The sequence below is a fragment of the Triturus cristatus genome, chromosome 9 (assembly GCF_964204655.1).
Source record: "Triturus cristatus chromosome 9, aTriCri1.1, whole genome shotgun sequence".
NCBI lineage: Eukaryota > Metazoa > Chordata > Amphibia > Caudata > Salamandridae > Triturus > Triturus cristatus.
The window spans coordinates 195,084,049-195,110,211 of NC_140592.1; positions in this window are offsets into that span (position 1 = coordinate 195,084,049).

Genomic DNA, 26,163 nt, shown 5'->3' on the forward strand with positions numbered 1-26,163 from the left:
ACCTGCTTGCCTCTTCTCATGCTTTGTGACTGGTGCAGCTCACACCTGGGTAGGGTGTGCAGTGATCTAGAATGGGCCGTGGCTCTGGTTTACCCTGCCACTGTCTCGTAGAATGTGTGGTTCAAATTAATATAGTTCTATATCCTGCATAGGGCATACCTCACCTTGCAAATGTTAATTGGTTCTTCCACTGCACGTACGCTTCTTGCCCCCATTGCCTGTGCGAGGATGCATACTTCGTACACATATTGTGCCATGCCCCCACCTGACTGATTACTCCCTGTCTGTCACTGCCTGCCTTGCCCACACCACTGGGGTCCTCTCTCTGTGCACTTGGGGCATCTATGCCATTGGTCTGTTTAAGCGCACATAGAAAAATAAGGCTTTTTCCGGGTTCCTTGACCTACCACTTCTATTGGCTAATGTAGTGAGTCACCCGGCCCGCTCTATACTTTGTTTCACATTCACCCTCCTGGGCCGGGCGTGGACCAGGAGCTATAAATAAATGGTGATGTCAGCGCTCATGGCTGATGGGCACCAACCAAAACACTGCCTGGTTGTCCAGTATATTCTCCGCTCATGTAGTAGCCCCATTGCCCCCAGACAGCACCTTACCTGGCCCCAGCTACATTGGCGACAAGGGGGAAAGTCTGCCACCGTGCAATGTATTCAGGCGCCTCGAGTGAGCTGTGCGGAGAAGCCAGCGGTGTGGTGCCATTTGCGGACCGGGGCCACTGGCGAACACGCTGAGTGGTGCGGAGGTCGTGGCACACTGCGACGCTGGTTGGGCAAGGCATGGGAGCCTAGCGAAGCAACAGTCGCTGCTGAAAGAGGTACCAGAGCATGGCGGTGAGTGCGCGCCCCCCCTTTGGAGGCCCCAGAGACAGTGGGGAATGGCTGAGAGTGCAGCAAAGCCGGGGAGAATCGGTGGGCATGGTGCAGCCCACTCCGGAGGCCCAAGGAAGTGACACCTGGTCGGCATCAGGCACGGAGCAGAAGCATGGTGCAACACTCAGCCTTGGGTGTCTGCAGAACCATGTGCTAGCAGCAGAGGGTGACGGCTGCAGCTCATGGCTGTGAAGGTGCACAGCCCCACCCAAAGATAGAGACAGGAGGCCCACATGAGTGTTGAAGGCAGACAGGAGAGCAGAGGCGTGATAAGAATGCATTACACATGCTGATTGCAGGGGAGCTGCATACGCCATTGAGTTAGACACTCAGAGGGAGGTGGCCAAGCGGCAGCAGAGCCAGGTTCGTGCACTACCCATAATGCACTACCCCCATTCAGCCATTTGGCGGATCCGGCTACAGCAGCGCCAAGATGGCGCAAATGTATGGAGCAACTAGAGAATTTTTTCATTGCGGCGAGAGAGACGGACAATGCTGTCAAGAAATCCACCATGCTGCAAATGGGGGAGATGAACTATACGAATTGTTTCTCGACTTACCTGACACCAGCGATAGGAATGCCTACGATGAAGCGGTGAGGGCATTGGACCGGTACTTCGACCCGCAAGTCAATCCTGTCTTTGAGCACTTTAAATTGCGCGAAGCAAAGAGAAGAAGAATCGGTTGGTCACGTTCCATGCGAGGCTGCGCAAGCTCGCCAGTTCCTGCCCTGGCATCGACAAACAGCTAGAAATTAGAGTGCAACTCATTCAGGGCTGTAAGTCGTCAGACCTGAGGAAACTCATCCTAAGACAACCAAGAATATCCCTAGATGACATACTTATCCTAGGAAGGTCTCACAAGTTAGCAGATGCACGTGCAGGGGAAATGAAGTCCGCATTGGCAAGAAGGTCCAGAGGAAGTGTGTAGTATCCTCAGGTCATGTTATTATGTTCCCTTCATTCTGTACCTAGCTGCTCAGCCAGTGTCAGTGTTCCGCGTAGAATGTTAGTGTGGGTGGAATGCTTAGATACTGTGTGGGACTGGACAGTTGGGAAGATGGGCTGTGCAGCTAGGAGGCTGCTCCTGGTGGGGCTTATGCTGGGGCTAATGCTGGGGCCTATGTTGGGGCCTATTGTGGAGCCTGTTCTGGATTTACTACTTCTACACCTAAGATCTCAATAAACTTCATCTACTCCTACCTGGCCACGTCTACAGCGTCTACTTGTACCTCCTACACACGTGGGGCTGGACCACTACATTTATGGCGACGAGGGTGGGATTGGAGCCTGTTCTGGATTTACTACTTCTACACCTAAGATCTCAATAAACTTCATCTACTCCTACCTGGCCACGTCTACAGCGTCTACTTGTACCTCCTACACATGTGGGGCTGGACCACTACAAAGTGCCTATAGGGTCACGGCGGCCATCAAAGAAGAGAGGGACGATGCAATTTGGAAAGGACCCACCAGAGGTAGAGGAAGCACAGTGAGCCGTTCGTGTAGTCATGGGTATGGAAGTTGCGGTCTTCAGACTCATCCCGCATGGAGATGTCCCGCACAAGGCAAGGCATGCCTGAAATGTGGAAAGTTCGGACTCTTTGCGAAAGTGTGCAGAGGTACAACCAAAGGTCTGCCTCAAAGCAGCAAGATAAAGAAGTTCAGTGCTCACAGGCAAGCGGTACACCGAGCAAATGACAAGGTGGAAGGAAAAAGCCAACTTCAACAGATGAGAATAACCGAGGACGATGAAGATGACAATGTGTTCATTATCTCATACACTGGAAGGAAAACATCTCGCAAGAGACAACTGCCTATGTGTCAGATACGCATTGAGGGTAATGAAGGCACTGCCTTAATAGACACGGGGCGTCTGTAAGCATTTTGGATGCAGAACAATATGAGCGACTCAACTCCAAACCAATGCTCCAAGGCACAAAAGTGAAAATCTTCACATATGGGGGAGACCCCCCATTCCGCTACAAGGCATGATCGAGGTGAAGGTTACTCACGGCAACTGGTCGGCCATGACAAGGTGTCATGTGACCAAGGACAGTGCAGGGACGCTGTTAGGTTGTCACTTTGCAGAGGATTTGGGTCTGGTGATGTTTGCCAGACAGATACATCAATCTCACGCCGACAAGATCATGGGCGGATTTCTGAGTCTCTCCGAAGAGATGGGATGCCTAAAAGGTATCAAAGTGAAACTGCATATAGACAAGTCTGTCAAACCAGTGGCACTGTGACATCGCAGAGTGCCATTTCACCTCTGGCCACTAGTGGAAGCAGAATTGGAGAAGCTGGAAAACGCTGGGGTGATTGAGAAAGTGTCTGGCCCCACTCTGTGGGTATCCCCGCTTGTTATCACTCCAAAACTAAAACAACCAGGGGCGATATGATTGTGTGTGGATATGAGACTGCTAAATGCCGCAATCAGGAGAGAAAGAAACATTACCCTGAACATAGATGAAATAGTGACCGACATCAACGGAGCCCAATTGTCCTTCAAAGTGGATCTTAACTCTGGCTACCACCAACTCATGCTGGACAAAGCTAGCCATTATATAACCACATTTTCCACCCACGTGGGATTGAGAAGGTTCAAGAGACTCAGCTTTGGGGTGTCGTCAGCAGCCAAAGTATTTCAGGACGTTTTTCGGGGAGCATTATCTGGCCTTATGGGAGTGCTAAATGTGAGTGATGATGGACTGATCTTCTCGAAGTCCCTTGAGGAACATTATGAGCGCCTGCGAGCGACGCTCCAACGTCTGGTGGATCAAGGACTGACACTGCACCGAGACAAGTGTTAATTTTATGCCAATGAAGTAGAATGTTTCGGATACCGGTTCCCGAAGCAAGGGTTGCAAGTGGACCCGGCAAAGGTGGAGGCGATCAGAGACACCGCAATCTTACAAAACCAAACTGAAATGAGAAGCTTTCTCTGGATGGCAAATTACTGCGGCCGTTTCATTCCCCATCTAGCTACCCTTGAGGGCACTCACTAAAAAAGAGGCCACGTGGCAGTGGACGAGCAAGGCAGCAAAGACATTTCAGGAGGTCAAAGGAGCCCCCTTACAAGAAGCAACAGTGGCCTATTTCAAACCAATGGCCTATGGAAACTTTATATTGACAATGTTTTCGTGGTCTTGAGAGGTGAAGAAGTTACCATCTATGAGTTTCAAACATAGTTGAATTCAAGAAACGCCTTCCTGAATTCTACTGTAGAAATCAGTAAGGACAGTTTGCCGTTCTTAGATCTGAGAATTTTCCCCACGGTGGATGGGTAGCAGAGTGAACTGTACAGAAAACCGATGGCTCGCAGTTCATTACTAGTGTATAACAGTCATCATCCCAGGTCACTTCGTAACAACCTACCTTTTGGTCAGTTTTTTGCGGAACAAATGCAATTGTTCAACTAAAGAAAAATAGGAAGGACACGCAGCCTCTCTTTCTCTACAGCTAAAGGAAAGGCTGTATCCAAAAAATCTGATTCGCCAGTCTATGAAACGGGCATCCAATAACAATAGAGATGTGCTCTTAGAAGTAAAAATGATCAGGCCAAATACTCCCAGACTCACATGTGTGAACATATTTAGGGCCGTGTCTAGTGGAATTCAGAAAGCCATCAGAAGACACTGGCGGTTTCTGAATATTGAGAATGAAACTCTACCACTACCGCTGTTTGCCTTTAAAAGGAGCTCTAATATCAAAGACAGTTTAGTATACACATGGCCACTTGGCAAGACCTTGACACCCTCCACTCAGAATACATTGTGGAATTTGCCACGGGTTAAGGGCCATTATCCCTGTGGGTCGTGTGTGGCCTGTCCACAAACGAGTCATACTATTACTGTGAACATTGGATCTGAGGGGCCGTGGGCTCAAATGAAACACACCAATTGTAACAGCGATAAGCTCATTTATTTGATCAAGTGTCGCTGACAATTGAAATATGTGGGCATGACAACTCACAAGATGAAGCTCCGCATATCAGAGCACAAAAGCACGATAAGGTGCAATAAGCAATCTACAAAATTGACCAGCCATTTCTTAACCTTCAAACATAGAGCAGATGAATTACGTTGGACAGTTCTAGAACAGCCTGCTATTCCCCTACATGTTACAGACATTACCCGATTTCTTTTTCCAAAAGAACAATGTTGGGTTTTAAAACCTATAGCCTAGGTCTCAATGATGACATTCCCTTAACCTTGCTATAATCACCTCCAAATTTAGTCTGCTATTTTCAAACAAGTAGATCATGTTCTTCTTTTTCTCCTGATTTTACAGTAAAAACACTCGTTTTACATTTAACTTGGGTACATTGGATCGTTAGTCACTATTTCTGCATCTGAGCGTGACTGTAGAAATTTAGATTGCTATTATGAATTATTAAGCATGCTAGTCTATACTTCTTTGATCACTCTACTAAATATTGTTACGTATCAATCATTGAGATACTGGTCGTGCAATGACATCTTTGCCCTACATTAGGACTGGACCAGATAATGACAGAATGTTGAGGGCAATATTTAGGCATTATGGCAGCACCTTTCTCATTCCTTGCAATTTCATTACTATGCAACAATGGCTCCTATGCACTACTTTTCTCATACCGCCAACCGTTGAGGGCAAATGTGAGATGAACAGTCTATTTCTATTTCTTTTTACTTTGATATAGTTACGTTTTATATTATGGGAATTCGTGAATTAGTAAATAAGTATTGCCATTTTTGATTGCACAGCCTTTATAGCGTGTCGAGTATCGTTACTGACTGCGAGTTTTATTACTATATTTTTTTTAAGTGATCACTGCAGTTGAAACAGTATTGGGAATTTTTAAATTAGTCCATAACTTTCACCTAGCGATGAGCTTGGTAACCTTGAGCACCTGACAGACTTTTATGATGTGGTCAGTAGTTTTGTTTGAATTGGGTGACTTCGCTGTTTATGAGTCGGCTTTGCCGGCCGTGCTACGCATTACATTTTCCATCATGCAAAGCGCCCCTGTCGCGTCATGTCCGGCGCAACGGTGTTTGCAGATTACTTCTATACTATATAATGGCAGCTTGGAGCGTCACGCGGTGCCTCCGGTTGCAGCCTTGTATAGCCCGGGGTACAGACAGAGAGGTAAGTCTCTCAATAAGAGCACTTGTTTCCATGTCCGTTGATTGTAGGCGTATTTCAAAAAATAAGAGCGTGATATTGCCGCTCTCTAAGCAGTTTGGGAGGCTGTATGGAGACACACCCTTTATAGCTGGTTGGAACCTGCCGGCAACTAACTGCGGACATAGGTCTTAACAGCATTAAGATGCTGTGCACATTGCGCTATTATTGTTTTTTAACACAGGTGCTTCTAGAAACAGCTGTAGGGGATCCTCAGTAATCTTATGTGGATTCCCTTGAGGATTTACAAACTGTCTCCTTATTGTGACACTTGAGGCTATTACGACATACCGCTAGTCATTGATCTCATTATTTTCTACTTTCACCATCTGGTGTAAGCACGTGCAATGCTCATTGATCCAATGAGAAGCGGCGGCTCTTTGTTCTCTCTTTGAAGTAGGCGCCCTAGGCTGGCTTCGAGATATTTTACTTTGCAAGCCCTGATCTGGCTGTTCCATGGATGCAATTATCATACTTTCTTGACATCATACATAGAATACCTGGGTTCCATAGCATACTATTTGCTCCCAAGTTATCACTAGAGTTGATTTTTTACAGCATGTAATTTTGGCTGCTAATATGGTCCTCTTTGGAATGTACTGCAAGTATTTCGCTAAGTTGCTTCCACTATAGATATTTGCGTGTAATATTTGAGTTATAGCCAGGAGTTAGCTATTGGTTACGAATAGTTAAGACATTGTCTATTTACACTTAATGCTTGCTTTAGAACATGCCCTTCTGAACATGATTTTCCTGTTGAAAAATGAATCGCCAACCATAAGATATGTTAGATTGTAGAGTTAATACAAGTTGTATTCCAAAATCATGGTTGGAGTCTGCCTATTTGTTTGATGTATTGTGTTTTTGTATGTGGAGTCCTCTCACTGCTCAGTAGTTGTTGACAATAACAGAACACGTAATGAGATCTGCAGTTACTCATAGTGTTCATTTAACCACATCATATGTCCTAAACTAAAGTTTTTTCACAGTTGGTTAACTTTTTTTCAGAGCGGTGCCTCATGACCTGAGCTGTTGCCAGGAGAGGTGTTGTCCATTACTTGCAAGAGACGGGTACGTTTTGTTTGCACATCAGTGGAGTTGATACGATGCAATATTATATGTATGTATCTTACTAACATCTAAGTAACTGATGTCCTGTAACTTTTTCTACACAGGTTGACCTGTGCACATGAACCTCCATCTGAGATATAATGAGGTATGGGTTGTATCGTATCCATAAAAAAAAAACTCTTGGGTTACATTTTAGTTTTTTAGCACATATAACGCAGTAGCATTATATATCTAGGTCCTGAAGAAGGCTAGACACTATTAGGGTCATAGAACCGAAACATGTAGACCGCGTTTGCAGTTATCATGTCAAAACTGCTCTATTTGCACAGTTTTTAATCCTGACATCAGGAGACAACCATTTAAGAATTTTATGCCTCCTGTTAGTTAGTTTTAGCTCACAGCAGCACATTTTTGCTTTAGTTTCCACTGCATTCATCACTCACACTTAACAACAACAGCTCTTCATTCTGGGTTTTAGGAACCCTTAGATAGGGACATTACATTTAAAAACATCCCTGTGCTCCTCCCTCATAGAGAGGGGGTTGTAGCCGTCTGCTGTACTAGGATTTATAGCTGGGAGGAGGTCCCAAATGATAAAGCATGTCACCTCAGTGAGTGTTGGGATTCTGTCCTTTAAGGGAACACTTCCTGTTTAGAGTTCGTTCTTTTTGTGTACTTATAGGCAAGTTAGCCATCATAGTCGTAGGTGGCTTTCACAGACCCTCCGACTGTGAATACGTAGATTGGGGATTTAGTCTGAGCTGGTCTTTAAATGTTTCCCTTTGGCCCTCCCCTCCAGGTATTGTATATTTTAACTATTTCAAACCAGGACATCCCACTGAACTGGTCATGGACACAAGCCCAGTTGGCTTGGGGCAGTTTTTCTCCAACAAGACCGAGCGGAGGGGTGGATACCTATTGGCTACGCCAGCCAGGCATTGATGGCGGTGGAGACCCATTATGCACAGATCGGAAGGGAAGCACTGGCAATAAGGTGGGCGTGTCAGCATTTCGACATTATCTGTGTGGACACAAATTTCACATTGTGACCGACCACAAGCCGTTGGTTCCCTTGTTTACAGGGACCGCAAGGAGCGGACCCCTGAGGGTCGAGACGAGAGATGGGCTGTACAGATCCAGCATAACAACTTTGAGGTGGTCTATCGCTCTGGAGCGGCTGACTATCTGTCACGTCATCCAGTGGCCAGTGATCCGCGGCAGGAAACGGAGGTCAATGATGGAGCAGAATCGTTTGTCAGGCACCTAACAGAGATCTCGTGCCCTCGGGCTTTGTCCCTAGAAGAGATTTGGGCTGCCACGGACGAAGATGACTGTCTCCTAGCCATGAAAGATACGCTCTGAAGTCATGCGTAGAGAAACTTCTTGGACAGAGCAAGTCGACGGAAGGATGAGGACTGGGAAGCATGGACGGGTGTATGGAGGTGCCGGGACAAACTCAGAGAAAGCAGCGGGGGACTCGTACTCAGGGGAACAAGAATTGTGATAACGTCGAAGTTGTGGAGGAGGACAATCGACCTTGCCCACCAATGACATCAAGGCTTCAAAAAGACTAAAGCTCGCGTGCGTACCAAAGTCTGGTTCCCAGGGATGGATCGCATGGTGAAGGAAAAGGTGAGAAGCAGTCATGAATGCCAGATCACCGGTAGTGATGCACCAGTTCCATCAATCATCACTAAACCACCATCGACTAAACCATGGATCTCAATTTGAATGGATTTTGGAAGTTTTCCAGATGCGAGACTAACTCTCGTTAGGATTGACCACTACTCAAAGTTTCCAGTTGTTGAGGTGGTGAGGTCGACTGCATTTGAAAATGTCAAGCCAGTGTTGGAGAAAACATTTCCACTGCTCGGAATGCCGGAGGAACTACAAAACGACAATGGACCGCCATTAAACGGGCAAGAATTCAGAGAATACCTAGGGCTCCAGAACATTCGCCATAGGAAAATAACGCCACAATGGCCGCAAGCCAATAAGGAGGTGGAGCGGCTAGTGAGAACATTCAATAAGGCTCTACAAATTGGGGTGAATCAATGTGAAGACTTGGAGGATTGCTTGTATCAATTCTTGTGAGCATACAGACAGATGCCTCATAGCACCACGGGGTGTGCCCCGAGTGACTTGATCATGAAGCGGGCTGTCAGAGATGTCATACCTGTGAGCGACAAGTGGGTGCCCAGCATGGTGGATGGAGAGGCCGCTTATGCAAAAAGAACAGCTACCAACAACCAGGCCAGCACAATGAGGAGTGCTCACAACATGGACTTCAGGAGGGGAGACAAGGTGATTGTAAAAGACCGGCACCTGAGATGGAAATTCAGAACGCCATTCGAGTCTGAGCCATGGGAAGTAGAGGAGGTGCAAGGGACAATGATAACAGTGAGGAGAGGAGAACGACGCATAGCCAGAAATGTGTCATGGTACAAAAAGCTAGTGGTACGCCCCAGGGGGATCAGGAGGCTCTGGTGCTGGCATCCCAGGAAGGTAGTCAAGGAGAGTTTTAGGAGAATGAACAGAGTGACACTGGTGAGAGGAGACCTCTGGAGGGGGAAAGAGCAACTGACAGAGAGGTGGTACAATCAGAGTGGGAAGGAGCCCCGACATCTGGAATCGGCAGCTCCCAAAGAGGAGGACGTTACAGATTGAGATGCAACCCAGCACCCAGTCAAAGACTGAGAGATTTTCTGTGTTGAAAGACTTTGGCATCTGCACAAGAGGGACTGTGTGGAGCACCGTTGTTAATTCAGTTTTGGTTATTGTGTTAGTTTATTGTTTTAAATTGTTGTTTTAAACCTGATGGATAAGAAGGGATCTAGTGAGCAACCCGGCCCGCTCTATACTTTGTTTCACATTCACCCTCCCGGGCCGGGCGCGGACCAAGAGGTATAAATGAATGGTTACGTCAGCGCTCGTGCTTGACAGGCACGAACCGAGACACTGTCTGGTTGTCCAGTATATTCGCTGCTCATGTAGAAGGCCCCATTGCCCCCAGATAGCCCCTTACCTGGCCCTCGCTACAGCTAAGAGAGGAATTGCATCTTCTTGGAAAGTGAGAGTCCCCCTCTAGGCCACGTGCCTGGGATAAGTCAGTGGAGCTGTGGGTGATGGCTCAGGGTACAGTCCTTCAGGAGTTACGAGGAATATCTCATTTCACACTAATGGGACATTCTGCTTGTAGATTTTAAATGTGGAGTAGATGCCACCAGCCCCCTCCCGACTGAGCAGCTGCCTGCACCTATTAGCTCAGGGCTTCCTTCTTAGAGCAGCACACATGACTCACAGTTTGCCTTTGCTGATCCACCTGCCGCTCAGTTTGACTGCACAGAGTGGCAGGCGTGACACTCTGCCTTCCCCTTATTCCTCTCTCCCCGCCCTGGTTTCCGCCATTTGCCTGCAATACTGGTACTCATCTTGTACTATTAGAGAGGAAAGACACCCGTATGTGGATGGTGCAAACGTGGATGCTACTTAATAGGCCTGGGCTAAATTTCCGTTCCGCTCACGGAAATTGCGATAATTTGACATTTTTGCGTTCCGCGGAGAGCGCGAAAATGTCAAAATTTCCGCATTCCGCAGCTTGGCGATAATTTGGTTTTCGCTCGCGCTGTGAAATAATACATTCTGAATCCCCACGTTCGCCGACAAGTTTTCCTGATCCGGTCGCGTTCTCCACGAGATGTTGGATTGTTGGTAGCCATTTGCGCTGTCTCGCGACAGTTCGCGCCCGCAGTAACGTCATGCGTCGCGCGATCACGTCTTTCTTCTCGCGATCATGCACCGCGAGAAGAGTGAAAACAAGATGGCCGCGCCCGCAAGCAACCATATGGGTAAGTTGGCGAGCCGCGAACACGCAGAAAATACCGCGAACGGGCGGGAAAAAAACTTCTGCATCTTCGCGATATTTCCGCGTGTTTGCGGAGATTTTAAACATTTTCGCGATAATTTGCGAAAGTCGCTTTTGCAAATTCCGCCCACCCCTACTTCTTAAGCAGCAGCAGTGTGCAAGCTTGTGCTGTTCCTCCTGACTTCCTTTTTATCCCTTCTCGCATTTGCCCGCATGTAATCGCTCGCACTGCCATTTATGCTTTGTTAATGTTAGGCGTTCATTTTGTGCATTGTTACATCATCATTATTGTCGCTCAGTCTCATTCTCCTAAATTGTTAAAATCACTGCACTGTTTTTTCAAATGCCTAATAAAAATAACTTTAAAGAAAAAATCAAACTGGAAATACATATCATCATGTATCATTATATAAAAACATTTATATCTCCTTTTCTGGAAATCATGCTCGTAAAATATTTTCCCAGACAACTTTGAAACCCTTCTATCCAGATTCTATATCTAGCTCTCATGAACAGCGTGCTCGGGACCCGTTATACACTAATTAAAAACACAGAGAAAGATCCATTCTCAATGTCTTTTCAGGAAATGTGAGCTATATCACAGTTCAGACCACATGACATAAACCCTTTCATAGATTGTTCAATCGTAGGCGGCGATCCGAAGCAGAAGCGTTTGTACTTTATACAAAGACGTAATACACCTAAATTAACTGAAGTATGTAATTTAAAAAAGCTCAGTACATTTAAAGTGAAGGAATATCATAATATAGACTGAAAGCTGCATTACCTTTGATCATCATTACCACAAGTTTATGAGCATAGATTAGATAATAATAAATGCTTAAGTAACATTATCACAGAAAGCTCTTACAAGCATTTATATACAAATTAAATTTAAATGAATTAAACAGCAGTAGAACGCTTAAAAATACAAATATATATAATGAGGTAAAGAGCTCAAGTGCTTAAGAACATAAGGCAGACAGAGTACCTAACTCTTGCACTATCAAAGGTTTCAAAATACTTATCAGCCAAGGCCCAAAAGACAAGTTATTTTGACCTAAGTAAATGACTTATTTTTTGTAGACCAGCGTAAGCATCTTCTGATGAGATTCCCAGAATTGTTTTAATTTAGGAGTATTTTCATCAGATGACCTGTGGAACCATACATAATTGGTAACAGTGGTGTCAATAACAATTATAAAATTGATAGAGATATATAAAGAAAACATTTTTCCTTCAACCAAAACTATTTTGCAATGAAGTCCCTCCTATGCCCTCACAAACCAGGTCAAAGTTGGGTTGATTACAATTCCTTGACAAGAAGCCAGCTAAATTTGCTTCACTAATTTGAAATTTTAATTAGAACTGGCCAAGGTGTCCTAGTGAGTGGTGTTAGGCCTGAAAGCCTTAGGGTCAACTTTCCTCAGCTTTTGGACTGCCTCCCTCCATTATCATACATCAATTTTGCTGGTTTTAGGACTCTCTGCACTTTACCATTATGGACCAGTGATATAGTGTTTGTGCTTTCTCCCCTAACATTGCCTTAACCCCAAATGGCATATTTAATTAAAATATAAGTCCCTAGTAAAGTGCACTTTATGTGCCCAGGACCTGCAAATTAAATGCTACTAGTGGGCCTGCAGTACTCATTGTGCCACCTCCGCAAGTAGCCCTCGAAACATTACTCAGCCCTGCCATTGCAGAGACTGTATGCACAGTTTTGCACTGCCACTTGGATCAAGCAAGGTAATCCATTTGCCAGTCCTAAACCTTTCCTTTTTATAGATATGTCACCCTAAGGTAGGCCCTTTCTAACCCACAGGGCAAGGTACAATGTATTAAAAGGCAGGGCATGTACTTTTAAGATTTACATGCTTTGGTAGTGTAAAACTCCCAATTTCATTTTTTGCCACTGCAAGGCCTATCTCTCCCATATGATAACATTTGTATTACCCTATTATACCTTTTAAATGTAATTTCCAATTGGGAAGAGATAGACTTTTCAATTTTGTTGTCACTGGACTCACATTTCAAAATCACTACTTATTGTGGTGTTGGATTTCTAATTATAGTATGGTAAATGGCATTTTTTTTTAGAAAGTTGGCATTTTCTTTCCTTAGGCATTTGGTGCCTGCTGCCTGACTCTGTTCAGTTCAGGTTGGGTGACAGCTGGGGTATGTTTATTCCTTCTAGTCAGCCACACACTTAGGGAGCTTACATGTGTCTTGATGGGATATCTTGGGAAATGGGAGGGAGGAGCTGGGCATTGCCTCACACTTAAACCTGAATAGGCTGTGTCCTGTAGACACACAAAGGGCGGAATATCCCCTGTAGTGATTCTGAAGACAGGGCATGAAGGGAGGACCTTTGTGTACTTTAACACTTTCTACCCCACTTCAAAAGCACAACTAGGTATAAGCACTGGACCTCTGACATCATAACGGAATTACTCTTCTGGGCCTGTGAAGACTCTGCGAGGAAGAAGCACTGCTATGGTGCTGAAAGGACTGCCACCATTCTGGACTGCTGCTTTGGTGAACTCTTGCCTTGCTGAGCTTCCCTGCTGCCTGCTGTTTTACTGCCTGGCTATGAAGGACTAGACATGCATCACTTGAACACAGATCGATTTCAAGGATTTGCTGGCTTGCCTCTTGTTCTAAGTCTCAGGGACATCAAAGACTTAAACTCAACCTGCTACAGCATCTGGGCTTTGATTTCTGCAAATCTTGCCTTGCCAAGGGGTGCCAACCCATTACTGGGCCCTTGGAAGTGAATATAAGGTGCTACAACCAGAACCCAAGCAACCTCTTTGGAACCAGCGCATCTTCTCCTATGCATGAGTCAGAAACAGCTCATCCTTGTCATTGCGTGAAGTGGATCTGGCTCATCACCTTCAGAACCAACGCATTGCCTTCTGAATCTATGCATCACCTACTGTGAAAGCAGCAGTCACACATTGCATTTAGAACCAGCCCCTTGCACTCAGAAGCGACACAGCACTGCAGTTGCATAGAGAAAATCAACGCATCTCATCCACTATTTGGCTCGACGCTGACGCATCGCTTTGGCTTCACCTCACATCTTCATCGTCAATGTATCCTGGATCAAGGTACTTAGGTACTTTGGTTCAGTGGGCCCAAGTGGGTCCCAGTATCCAGCACGTGCTCCATCGCGGTTGGCCTGAACTTTTGACTTTGCCCTTGTCCAGCACAACCTGATTTCCCATTAAGCGCCTATTTTACATTTATTCCTTTAAAATTCATATCTCAACTTCTGCTAGTCATTTTTGTTGTTGTTTTCATCTTGTTATATTTATTTAAAAATTCTTTAATTTTTCTAATATGGTGTCGAGTCTTTTTGTGGTGTTTTCACTGTGTTACTGTTGGAAGTGTTGCACAAATACATTACACATTGCCTCTTAAGTTAAGCCTCACTGCTCTGTGCTTAAGTTAAGCATAACTACAAGAGGGTGAGCACAGTATAATTTAGGGTGTGTTGTGACTTACATTGACTAGGGTTGTGGTCTCTGCTTTGACAGGGCGAATATCTCTGCCAACCAGAAACTCATTTTGTAACATGTGGTATTATTTTTTTTTATTTCCTTAAAGTTTAGGTCTTGGAAGGGTGTTCCAGATTCAGTAACACCAACTATGTCCTACCATTACATAACCATAATCCCATCCCATACCTCTCATGAACAGTGAAAACTTCAGCATAGTGGAGCAATCCTGTTAAAGTACCTTATTTGTACCGAACAAACAAAGGAGTTTCCAAAAAATGTGCCTGCACATCTTAGATACTCCTATGTAGAATACATGTGTCAAGTGCATATTCTGGGCAATCATAATTATTATACATATATATGTGTGCTATGCACACACTTGCATTGTTTGAACCAGTGTCAGGTGTTTCTGCAGGAGTTTTTAGCATGAAATGTACATGAAATGGCATTGTTGTTTTGGGCTAGGTGTGTGTGTGTACATGCACCCTTGGAGTTGATCTGTGTGCATTCTTGAAACGGGGATGTGGCATGTATATTAACCTTACGTCTGGTCCCAAATGATGACACTGAAAGTAATATTTCTGTTGCACACCCCACGTCATGTGTGATATTAATATTCCCACTGCTCTGTTCTGGAGATTTCATAATGGATTAACCTGTGCTGTATGGATTTACAATGGCATAACTTACAGAACCATGAATAAGCTTCACATTTACATTTTTGTGAGAGCATTTTTAAGACATGCCAAACAATTGTTTATCACTTTGAAAAAATATGAACAGCAATTTATAGGATTTTGTACTACAAGGCACTCCCAAACTTGAATATCAGCTCCTAAAGGTGTGTATATTGATAAGTTACAGCAAGAGGGTAAAATAGAAATTTGACTGAGAATTTAATCATTGGTAATTGAAAGTTTGTATTTTATTATTAGCAGTCCATTTTTCAAATAACATCAATTCCATAGCGCACTTGAGAAGACGCAATGTTCAAATGCAGAGAGGGACGTGGCAGAGGACGCAAATGCGCCATAAGGTACAGGGTCAGGGAGGTGGTGTCAGTACACTGCGGCTGCATGAGCAGAGCTTAATTTGTGCCGGTGCTTTCCGGTGCTTAGCAGCAGCACTTATTTCTCAGGGTCGGGTCTACACTATAGTCTCTACTATATACGCAATATGGGTAAAAATTGCGCGCTGCTCACCAAGCTCAGAGTAAGGCCCCAGACTCCCGGTGAACTGCGTGCTGGTAAAATATATTTTAAATTGGATGCAGCTGCCTGGCCGACCGCCTATTTACAAGCTACACACACTGCCAGAAAATGAAACTGCCTGGGTCCCTGCCTCGACGTAGGTCACCGTCACACCCCAATTTACAATCATTCATGAGCTACCAATGAACGATTGTAAAATATATTAGTAGCCCACCCCATCCCCCCGTGGCGAATCTTCAAGTGTGTGCCCAGATTCAGGCCAATAAGCATTGTTTTTGACCATGGCCCGCCCAGCGTACTGCGCAGCTGCAGGGGGCTAATCATCAGCTGAAGACAGAACAGGAAGCGACTTGCGCAGCAGGCCTCCCTCGCAGATTAATCAAGGCTGTCCTGGTAAGCAATTGCTTTCACTTTTTAACGTGATTCTAATAATCATGACGTTTGTACTTGTTTGTGCTCAGTATTCTATGGGGCCGATTCACACAACTAACTTAAGACAAAATCATAAACTTACTACTTTTGGTATTCACAGAAGTTAGGATTTTGTCTTAAGTTTGTCTTAAGACAAACTTAAGACAGACTTAAGACAGACTTAAGACAGACTTAAGACAGACTTAAGACAGACTTAAGACAGACTTAAGACAGACTTAAGACAAACTTATGACAAACTTAGGACAGACTTAAGACAGACGAAGACAAACTTAAGACAAACTTAAGACAAAATCCTAACTTAAGTCTGTCTTAAGTCTGTCTTAAGTCTGTCTTAAGTTTGTCTTAAGTCTGTCTTAAGTCTGTCTTAAGTTTGTCTTAAGACAAACTTAAGACAAAATCCTAACTTAAGTCTGTCTTAAGTCTGTCTTAAGTCTGTCTTAAGTCTGTCTTAAGTCTGTCTTAAGTCTGTCTTAAGTTTGTCTTAAGTCTGTCTTTAGTTTGTCTTAAGACAAACTTAAGACAAAATCCTAACTTCTGTGAATACCAAAAGTAGTATGTTTAGGATTTTGTCTTAAGTTAGTTCTGTGAATCGGGCCCTATTTGTCTAAAGCATTGACATGGCTCATTACGTCAAATAATATTTTATAGTGTGTGGGGCCCACGACTGCAGCTCTTCCTCCGCTGCTGTTGGTTTTTAACTTTTTCAGCAAAACAAATCTTTTTTAAAGTTAAAAGCCAGCAGCAGTGGAGGAAGGGCTGCAGCCGTGGGACCCCCACAATAAAAAGTTATTTAGCATATTGAGCCATGTCAATGCTGTGTAGACGAATATAACTCTGAACACTGGTATAAGGCTGATGGCAGAGAAACAAGAATACCCGAATGTGCCACTCCAGGCAAAATTCACGTTCAGGTAGTCTTGTTTTTCTGCCATCAGCTGTGTACCAGTGTTCCATGTTATATTTGTATATTCACCCCAAGACTATTTCTTTCCTACCTAGCCAGGAGGAGTGGGACCCATTTTCTATGCTTGCAGTTGAAGTTTCAAGGTAGGAAAAAGTTTTGAGAGATAATTTTCAAGTTAAAAGTGGGATTTTGTAGGTCAAATTTAGTGGACGTTTTCATCACTAGTTGCTTTAAAAAAAACTTCTTATACTTTGGGCCAGTATCTAAAATGTTCAGTTTTAAAAACAATGTAACATAGTTATTGAGGAAAAACCTTTTGTACCGCTTTGTTCGCCATAAGTTGGCAAGGTATGCTCAGACGTGAGTCCCTTGCTCACTTTGCCACTGGATTCAAGCAAACCTGGCTGAAGACGGCTGAAATGCCAGAAATCGGTCCCAGGAAGCTTGTTTCCGGTCCAGGGAAGGCATAGCTTGGCAGTTCGGGCTGGACTGTTCCCATGAGGCACAGGGTCAAACTGATTTGCGTATGGCCATGTCTGAACTGGGATGGCAGAGTGGGCTAAAGAACGGTGCTGGATCAAACCCAGATCTGTTGACCGGGTGTGAGTGTTTGATTGGTTCTGATGCTCCGTCCATCACCACCCCCTTTTGTACCGCTTTGTTCGCCATAAGTTGGCAGGGTATGCTCAGACGTGAGTCCCTTGCTCACTTTGCCACTGGATTCAAGCAAGCCTGGCTGAAGACGGCTGAAATGCCAGAAATCGGTCCCAGGAAGCTTGTTTCCGGACCAGGGAAGGCATAGCTTGGCAGTTCGGGCTGGACTGTTCCCATGAGGCACAGGGTCAAACTGATTTGCGTATGGCCATGTCTGAACTGGGGTGGCAGAGTGGGCTAAAGAACGGTGCTGGATCAATCCCAGATCTGTTGACTGGGTGTGAGTGTTTGATTGGTTCTGATGCTCCGTCCATCACCACCCCCTTTTGTACCGCTTTGTTCGCCATAGGTTGGCAGGGTATGCTCAGACGTGAGTCCCTTGCTCACTTTGCCACTGGATTCAAGCAAGCCTGGCTGAAGATGGCTGAAATGCCAGAAACCGGTCCCAGGAAGCTTGTTTCCGGTCCAGGGAAGGCATGGTTTGGCAGTTCGGGCTGGACTGTTCCCATGAGGCACAGGGTCAGACTGATTTGCATATGGCCATGTCTGAACTGGGGTGGCAGAGTGGGCTAAAGAACGGTGATGGATCAAACCCAGATCTGTTGACTGGGTGTGAGTGTTTGATTGGTTCTGATGCTCCGTCCATCACCACCCCCTTTTGTACCGCTTTGTTCGCAATAAGTTGGCAGGGTATGCTCAGACGGGAGTCCCTTGCTCACTTTGCCACTGGATTCAAGCAAGCCTGGCTGAAGACGGCTGAAATACCAGAAACCGGTCCCAGGAAGCTTGTTTCCGGTCCAGGGAAGGCATGGCTTGGCAGTTCGGGCTGGAGTGTTCCCCTGAGGCACAGGGTCAGACTGACTTGCATATGGCCATGTCTGAACTGGGGTGGCAGAGTGGGCTAAAGAACGGTGATGGATCAAACCCAGATCTGTTGACTGGGTGTGAGTGTTTGATTGGTTCTGATGCTCCGTCCATCACCACCCCCTTTTGTACCGCTTTGTTCGCAATAAGTTGGCAGGGTATGCTCAGACGTGATTCCCTTGCTCACTTTGCCACTGGATTCAAGCAAGCTTGGCTGAAGACGGCTGAAATGCCAGAAACCGGTCCCAGGAAGCTTGTTTCCGGTCCAGGGAAGGCATGGCTTGGCAATTCGGGCTGGACTGTTCCCATGAGGCACAGGGTCCGACTGATTAGCATATGGCCATGTCTGAACTGGGGTGGTAGAGTGGGCTAAAGAACGGTGATGGATCAAACCCAGATCTGTTGACTGGGTGTGAGTGTTTGATTGGTTCTGATGCTCCGTCCATCACCACCCCCTTTTGTACTGCTTTGTTCGCAATAAGTTGGCAGGGTATGCTCAGACGTGAGTCCCTTGCTCACTTTGCCACTGGATTCAAGCAAGCCTGGCTGAAGACGGCTGAAATACCAGAAACCGGTCCCAGGAAGCTTGTTTCCGGTCCAGGGTAGGCATGGCTTGGCAGTTCGGGCTGGAGTGTTCCCCTGAGGCACAGGGTCAGACTGATTTGCATATGGCCATGTCTGAACTGGGGTGGCAGAGTGGGCTAAAGAACGGTGATGGATCAAACCCAGATCTGTTGACTGGGTGTGAGTGTTTGATTGGTTCTGATGCTCCGTCCATCAGCACCCCCTTTTGTACCGCTTTGTTCGCCATAAGTTGGCAGGGTATGCTCAGACGTGATTCCCTTGCTCACTTTGCCACTGGATTCAAGCAAGCTTGGCTGAAGACGGCTGAAATGCCAGAAACCGGTCCCAGGAAGCTTGTTTCCGGTCCAGGGAAGGCATGGCTTGGCAATTCGGGCTGGACTGTTCCCATGAGGCACCGGGTCCGACTGATTAGCATATGGCCATGACTGAACTGGGGTGGCATAGTGGGCTAAAGACCGGTGATGGATCAAACCCAGATCTGTTGACTGGGTGTGAGTGTTTGATTGGTTCTGATGCTCCGTCCATCACCACCCCCTTTTGTACCGCTTTGTTCACCATAAGTTGGAGGGTATGCTCAGACGTGAGTCCCTTGCTCACTTTGCCACTGGATTCAAGCAAGCCTGGCTGAAAACGGCTGAAATGCCAGAAACCGGTCCCAGGAAGCTTGTTTCCGGTCCAGGGAAGGCATGGCTTGGCAGTTCGGGCTGGAATGTTCCCATGAGGCACAGGGTCAGACTGATTTGCATATGGCCATATCTGAATTGGGGTGGCAGAGTGGGCTAAAGAACGGTGATGGATCAAACCCAGATCTGTTGACTGGGTGTGAGTGTTTGATTGGTTCTGATGCTCCATCCATCATCACCCCCTTCTGTACCGCTTTGTCCGCCACAAGTTGGCAGGGTATGCTCAGACGTTGAGTCCCTTGCTCACTTTGCCACTGGGTTCAATCAAGCCTGGCTGAAGATGGCTGTAATGCCAGAAACCGGTCCTAGGAATCTTGTTTCCGGTCCAGGGAAGGCATGGCTTGGCAGTTCGGGCTGGACTGTTCCCATGTGGCACAGGGTCAGACTGATTTGCATATGGCCATGTCTGAACTGGGGTGGCAGAGTGGGCTAAAGAACGGTGCTGGATCAAACCCAGATCTGTTGACTGGGTGTGAGTGTTTGATTGGTTCTGATGCTCCGTCCATCACCACCCCCTTTTGTACCGCTTTGTTCGCCATAAGTTGGCAGGGTATGCTCAGACGTGAGTCCCTTGCTCACTTTGCCACTGGATTCAAGCAAGCCTGGCTGAAGACGGCTGAAATGCCAGAAATCGGTCCCAGGAAGCTTGTTTCCGGACCAGGGAAGGCATAGCTTGGCAGTTCGGGCTGGACTGTTCCCATGAGGCACAGGGTCAAACTGATTTGCGTATGGCCATGTCTGAACTGGGGTGGCAGAGTGGGCTAAAGAACGGTGCTGGATCAATCCCAGATCTGTTGACTGGGTGTGAGTGTTTGATTGGTTCTGATGCTCCGTCCATCACCACCCCCTTTTGTACCGCTTTGTTCGCCATAGGTTGGCAGGGTATGCTCAGACGTGAGTCCCTTGCTCACTTTGCCACTGGATTCAAGCAAGCCTGGCTGAAGATGGCTTTAATGCCAGAAACCGGTCCTAGGAATCTTGTTTCCGGTCCAGGGAAGGCATGGCTTGGCAGTTCGGGCTGGACTGTTCCCATGTGGCACAGGGTCAGACTGATTTGCATATGGCCATGTCTGAACTGGGGTGGCAGAGTGGGCTAAAGAACGGTGCTGGATCAAACCCAGATCTGTTGACTGGGTGTGAGTGTTTGATTGGTTCTGATGCTCCGTCCATCACCACCCCCTTTTGTACCGCTTTGTTCGCCATAAGTTGGCAGGGTATGCTCAGACGTGAGTCCCTTGCTCACTTTGCCACTGGATTCAAGCAAGCCTGGCTGAAGACGGCTGAAATGCCAGAAATCGGTCCCAGGAAGCTTGTTTCCGGACCAGGGAAGGCATAGCTTGGCAGTTCGGGCTGGACTGTTCCCATGAGGCACAGGGTCAAACTGATTTGCGTATGGCCATGTCTGAACTGGGGTGGCAGAGTGGGCTAAAGAACGGTGCTGGATCAATCCCAGATCTGTTGACTGGGTGTGAGTGTTTGATTGGTTCTGATGCTCCGTCCATCACCACCCCCTTTTGTACCGCTTTGTTCGCAATAAGTTGGCAGGGTCTGCTCAGACGGGAGTCCCTTGCTCACTTTGCCACTGGATTCAAGCAAGCCTGGCTGAAGACGGCTGAAATACCAGAAACCGGTCCCAGGAAGCTTGTTTCCGGTCCAGGGAAGGCATGGCTTGGCAGTTCGGGCTGGAGTGTTCCCCTGAGGCACAGGGTCAGACTGACTTGCATATGGCCATGTCTGAACTGGGGTGGCAGAGTGGGCTAAAGAACGGTGATGGATCAAACCCAGATCTGTTGACTGGGTGTGAGTGTTTGATTGGTTCTGATGCTCCGTCCATCACCACCCCCTTTTGTACCGCTTTGTTCGCAATAAGTTGGCAGGGTATGCTCAGACGTGATTCCCTTGCTCACTTTGCCACTGGATTCAAGCAAGCTTGGCTGAAGACGGCTGAAATGCCAGAAACCGGTCCCAGGAAGCTTGTTTCCGGTCCAGGGAAGGCATGGCTTGGCAATTCGGGCTGGACTGTTCCCATGAGGCACAGGGTCCGACTGATTAGCATATGGCCATGTCTGAACTGGGGTGGTAGAGTGGGCTAAAGAACGGTGATGGATCAAACCCAGATCTGTTGACTGGGTGTGAGTGTTTGATTGGTTCTGATGCTCCGTCCATCACCACCCCCTTTTGTACTGCTTTGTTCGCAATAAGTTGGCAGGGTATGCTCAGACGTGAGTCCCTTGCTCACTTTGCCACTGGATTCAAGCAAGCCTGGCTGAAGACGGCTGAAATACCAGAAACCGGTCCCAGGAAGCTTGTTTCCGGTCCAGGGTAGGCATGGCTTGGCAGTTCGGGCTGGAGTGTTCCCCTGAGGCACAGGGTCAGACTGATTTGCATATGGCCATGTCTGAACTGGGGTGGCAGAGTGGGCTAAAGAACGGTGATGGATCAAACCCAGATCTGTTGACTGGGTGTGAGTGTTTGATTGGTTCTGATGCTCCGTCCATCAGCACCCCCTTTTGTACCGCTTTGTTCGCCATAAGTTGGCAGGGTATGCTCAGACGTGATTCCCTTGCTCACTTTGCCACTGGATTCAAGCAAGCTTGGCTGAAGACGGCTGAAATGCCAGAAACCGGTCCCAGGAAGCTTGTTTCTGGTCCAGGGAAGGCATGGCTTGGCAATTCGGGCTGGACTGTTCCCATGAGGCACCGGGTCCAACTGATTAGCATATGGCCATGACTGAACTGGGGTGGCATAGTGGGCTAAAGACCGGTGATGGATCAAACCCAGATCTGTTGACTGGGTGTGAGTGTTTGATTGGTTCTGATGCTCCGTCCATCACCACCCCCTTTTGTACCGCTTTGTTCACCATAAGTTGGCAGGGTATGCTCAGACGTGAGTCCCTTGCTCACTTTGCCACTGGATTCAAGCAAGCCTGGCTGAAAACGGCTGAAATGCCAGAAACCGGTCCCAGGAAGCTTGTTTCCGGTCCAGGGAAGGCATGGCTTGGCAGTTCGGGCTGGAATGTTCCCATGAGGCACAGGGTCAGACTGATTTGCATATGGCCATATCTGAATTGGGGTGGCAGAGTGGGCTAAAGAACGGTGATGGATCAAACCCAGATCTGTTGACTGGGTGTGAGTGTTTGATTGGTTCTGATGCTCCATCCATCATCACCCCCTTCTGTACCGCTTTGTCCGCCACAAGTTGGCAGGGTATGCTCAGACGTTGAGTCCCTTGCTCACTTTGCCACTGGGTTCAATCAAGCCTGGCTGAAGATGGCTGTAATGCCAGAAACCGGTCCTAGGAATCTTGTTTCCGGTCCAGGGAAGGCATGGCTTGGCAGTTCGGGCTGTACTGTTCCCATGTGGCACAGGGTCAGACTGATTTGCATATGGCCATGTCTGAACTGGGGTGGCAGAGTGGGCTAAAGAACGGTGATGGATCAAACCCAGATCTGTTGAATGGGTGTAAGTGTTTCATTGGTTCTGATGCTCCGTCCATCACCACCCCCTTTTGTACCGCTTTGTTGGCCACAAGTTGGCAGGGTATGCTCAGACGTTGAGTCCCTTGCTCACTTTGCCACTGGATTCAAGCAAGCCTGGCTGAAGACGGCTGTAATGCCAGAAATAGGTCCTAGGAATCTTGTTTCCAGTCCAGGGAAGGCATGGCTTGGCAGTTCGGGCTGGACTGTTCCCATGAGGCACTGGGTCAGACTGATTTGCATATGGCCATGTCTGAACTGGGGTGGCAGAGTGGGCTAAAGAACGGTGATGGATCAAACCCAGATCTGTTGACTGGGTGTGAGTGTTTGATTGGTTCTGATGCTCCGTCCATCACCACCCCCTTTTGTACCGCTTTGTTCGCCACAAGTTGGCAGGGTATGTTCAGACGTTGAGTCCCTTGCTCACTTTGCCACTGGATTCAACCAGCCTGGCTGAAGACGGCTGTAATGCCAGAAACTGGTCCTAGGAATCTTGTTTTTGGTCCAGGGAAGGCATGGCTTAGCAGTTCGGGCTGGACTGTTCCCATGAGGCACAGGGTCAGACTGATTTGCATATGGCCATGTCTGAACTGGGGTGGCAGAGTGGGCTAAAGATCGGTGATGGATCAAACCCAGATCTGTTGACTGGTGTGAGTGTTTGATTGGTTCTGATGCTCCGCCCATCACCACCCCCTTTTGTACCACTTTGTTCGCCACAAGTTGGCAGGGTATGCTCAGACGTTGAATCCCTTGCTCACTTTGCCACTGGATTCAAGCAAGCCTGGCTGAAGAAGGCTGTAATGCCAGAAACCGGTCCTAGGAATCTTGTTTCCGATCCAGGGAAGGCATGGTTTTGCAGTTCGGGCTGGACTGTTCCCATGAGGCACAGGGTCAGACTGATTTGCATATGGCCATGTCTGAACTGGGGTGGCACAGTCGGCTAAAGACCGGTGATGGATCAAACCCAGATCTGTTGACTGGGTGTGAGTGTTTGATTGGTTCTGATGCTCCGTCCATCACCACCCCCTTTTGTACTGCTTTGTTCGCCACAAGTTGACAGGGTATGCTCAGACGTTGAGTCCCTTGCTCACCTTGCCACTGGATTCAAGCAAGCCTGGCTGAAGATGACTGTAATGTCAGAAACCGGTTCTAGGAATCTTGGTTCCGGTCCAGGGAAGGCATGGCTTGGCAGTTCGGGCTGGACTATTCCCATGAGGCACAGGGTCAGACTGATTTGCATATGGCCATGTCTGAACTGGGGTGCCAGAGTGGGCTAAAGAACGGTGATGGATCAAACCCAGATCTGTTGACTGGGTGTGAGTGTTTGATTGGTTCTGATGCTCCGTCCATCACCACCCCCTTTTGTACCGCTTTGTTGGCCACAAGTTGGCAGGGTATGCTCAGACGTTGAGTCCCTTGCTCACTTTGCCACTGGATTCAAGCAAGCCTGGCTGAAGACGGCTGTAATGCCAGAAATAGGTCCTAGGAATCTTGTTTCCGGTCCAAGGAAGGCATGGCTTGGCAGTTCGGGCTGGACTGTTCCCATGAGGCACTGGGTCAGACTGATTTGCATATGGCCATGTCTGCACTGGGGTGGCAGAGTGGGCTAAAGAACGGTGATGGATCAAACCCAGATCTGTTGACTGGGTGTGAGTGTTTGATTGGTTCTGATGCTCCGTCCATCACCACCCCCTTTTGTACCGCTTTGTTCGCCACAAGTTGGCAGGGTATGTTCAGACGTTGAGTCCCTTGCTTACTTTGCCACTGGATTCAACCAGCCTGGCTGAAGACGGCTGTAATGCCAGAAACTGGTCCTAGGAATCTTGTTTTTGGTCCAGGGAAGGCATGGCTTAGCAGTTCGGGCTGGACTGTTCCCATGAGGCACAGGGTCAGACTGATTTGCATATGGCCATGTCTGAACTGGGGTGGCAGAGTGGGCTAAAGATCGGTGATGGATCAAACCCAGATCTGTTTACTGGTGTGAGTGTTTGATTGGTTCTGATGCTCCGCCCATCACCACCCCCTTTTGTACCACTTTGTTCGCCACAAGTTGGCAGGGTATGCTCAGACGTTGAATCCCTTGCTCACTTTGCCACTGGATTCAAGCAAGCCTGGCTGAAGAAGGCTGTAATGCCAGAAACCGGTCCTAGGAATCTTGTTTCCGATCCAGGGAAGGCATGGTTTTGCAGTTCGGGCTGGACTGTTCCCATGAGGCACAGGGTCAGACTGATTTGCATATGGCCATGTCTGAACTGGGGTGGCACAGTGGGCTAAAGACCGGTGATGGATCAAACCCGGATCTGTTGACTGGGTGTGAGTGTTTGATTGGTTCTGATGCTCCGTCCATCACCACCCCCTTTTGTACCGCCTTGCTTCTTTCTATGGCACAACCACTTGCCTGTCCCACTCCTTGCTTAACCGCCTTTCTCCATCAGTGCTATTCCTCATGTCAGAGCTTATCTGTGCCCATTTTTACTTATCCACATTGCTCCAATGAGCGCGGAAGGGTCTTAGGGCCGTGGCGGTGTAGCAGGCAACTTAGGGGCCCAAAGCCTGACGCCCGAAGTACCTGAAAGGGTGCACAAACTTTGTGTGATTCCCAAGGTAGGAGCCAGCCTTATTGGTGCACTGCAGTCTCACTGCCTGTGCCCCTGTGATGCCACAACCCACCTGCCCGTCCGCACTATGCATCTACCATATCACTGCGGCTTCCGTCCACTGCTTTCTGCCACCTCCTGCTGCTTGCCCCACCCAAAGAATCAAAACGGGAAGAGGCAAGGAAGTGGCATTGAGCCTGGGCCAGAAGAGTGTTCCATTTACATGTCTCTGGCTTCCTGTCCTGCAGGCTTCCAGCCAG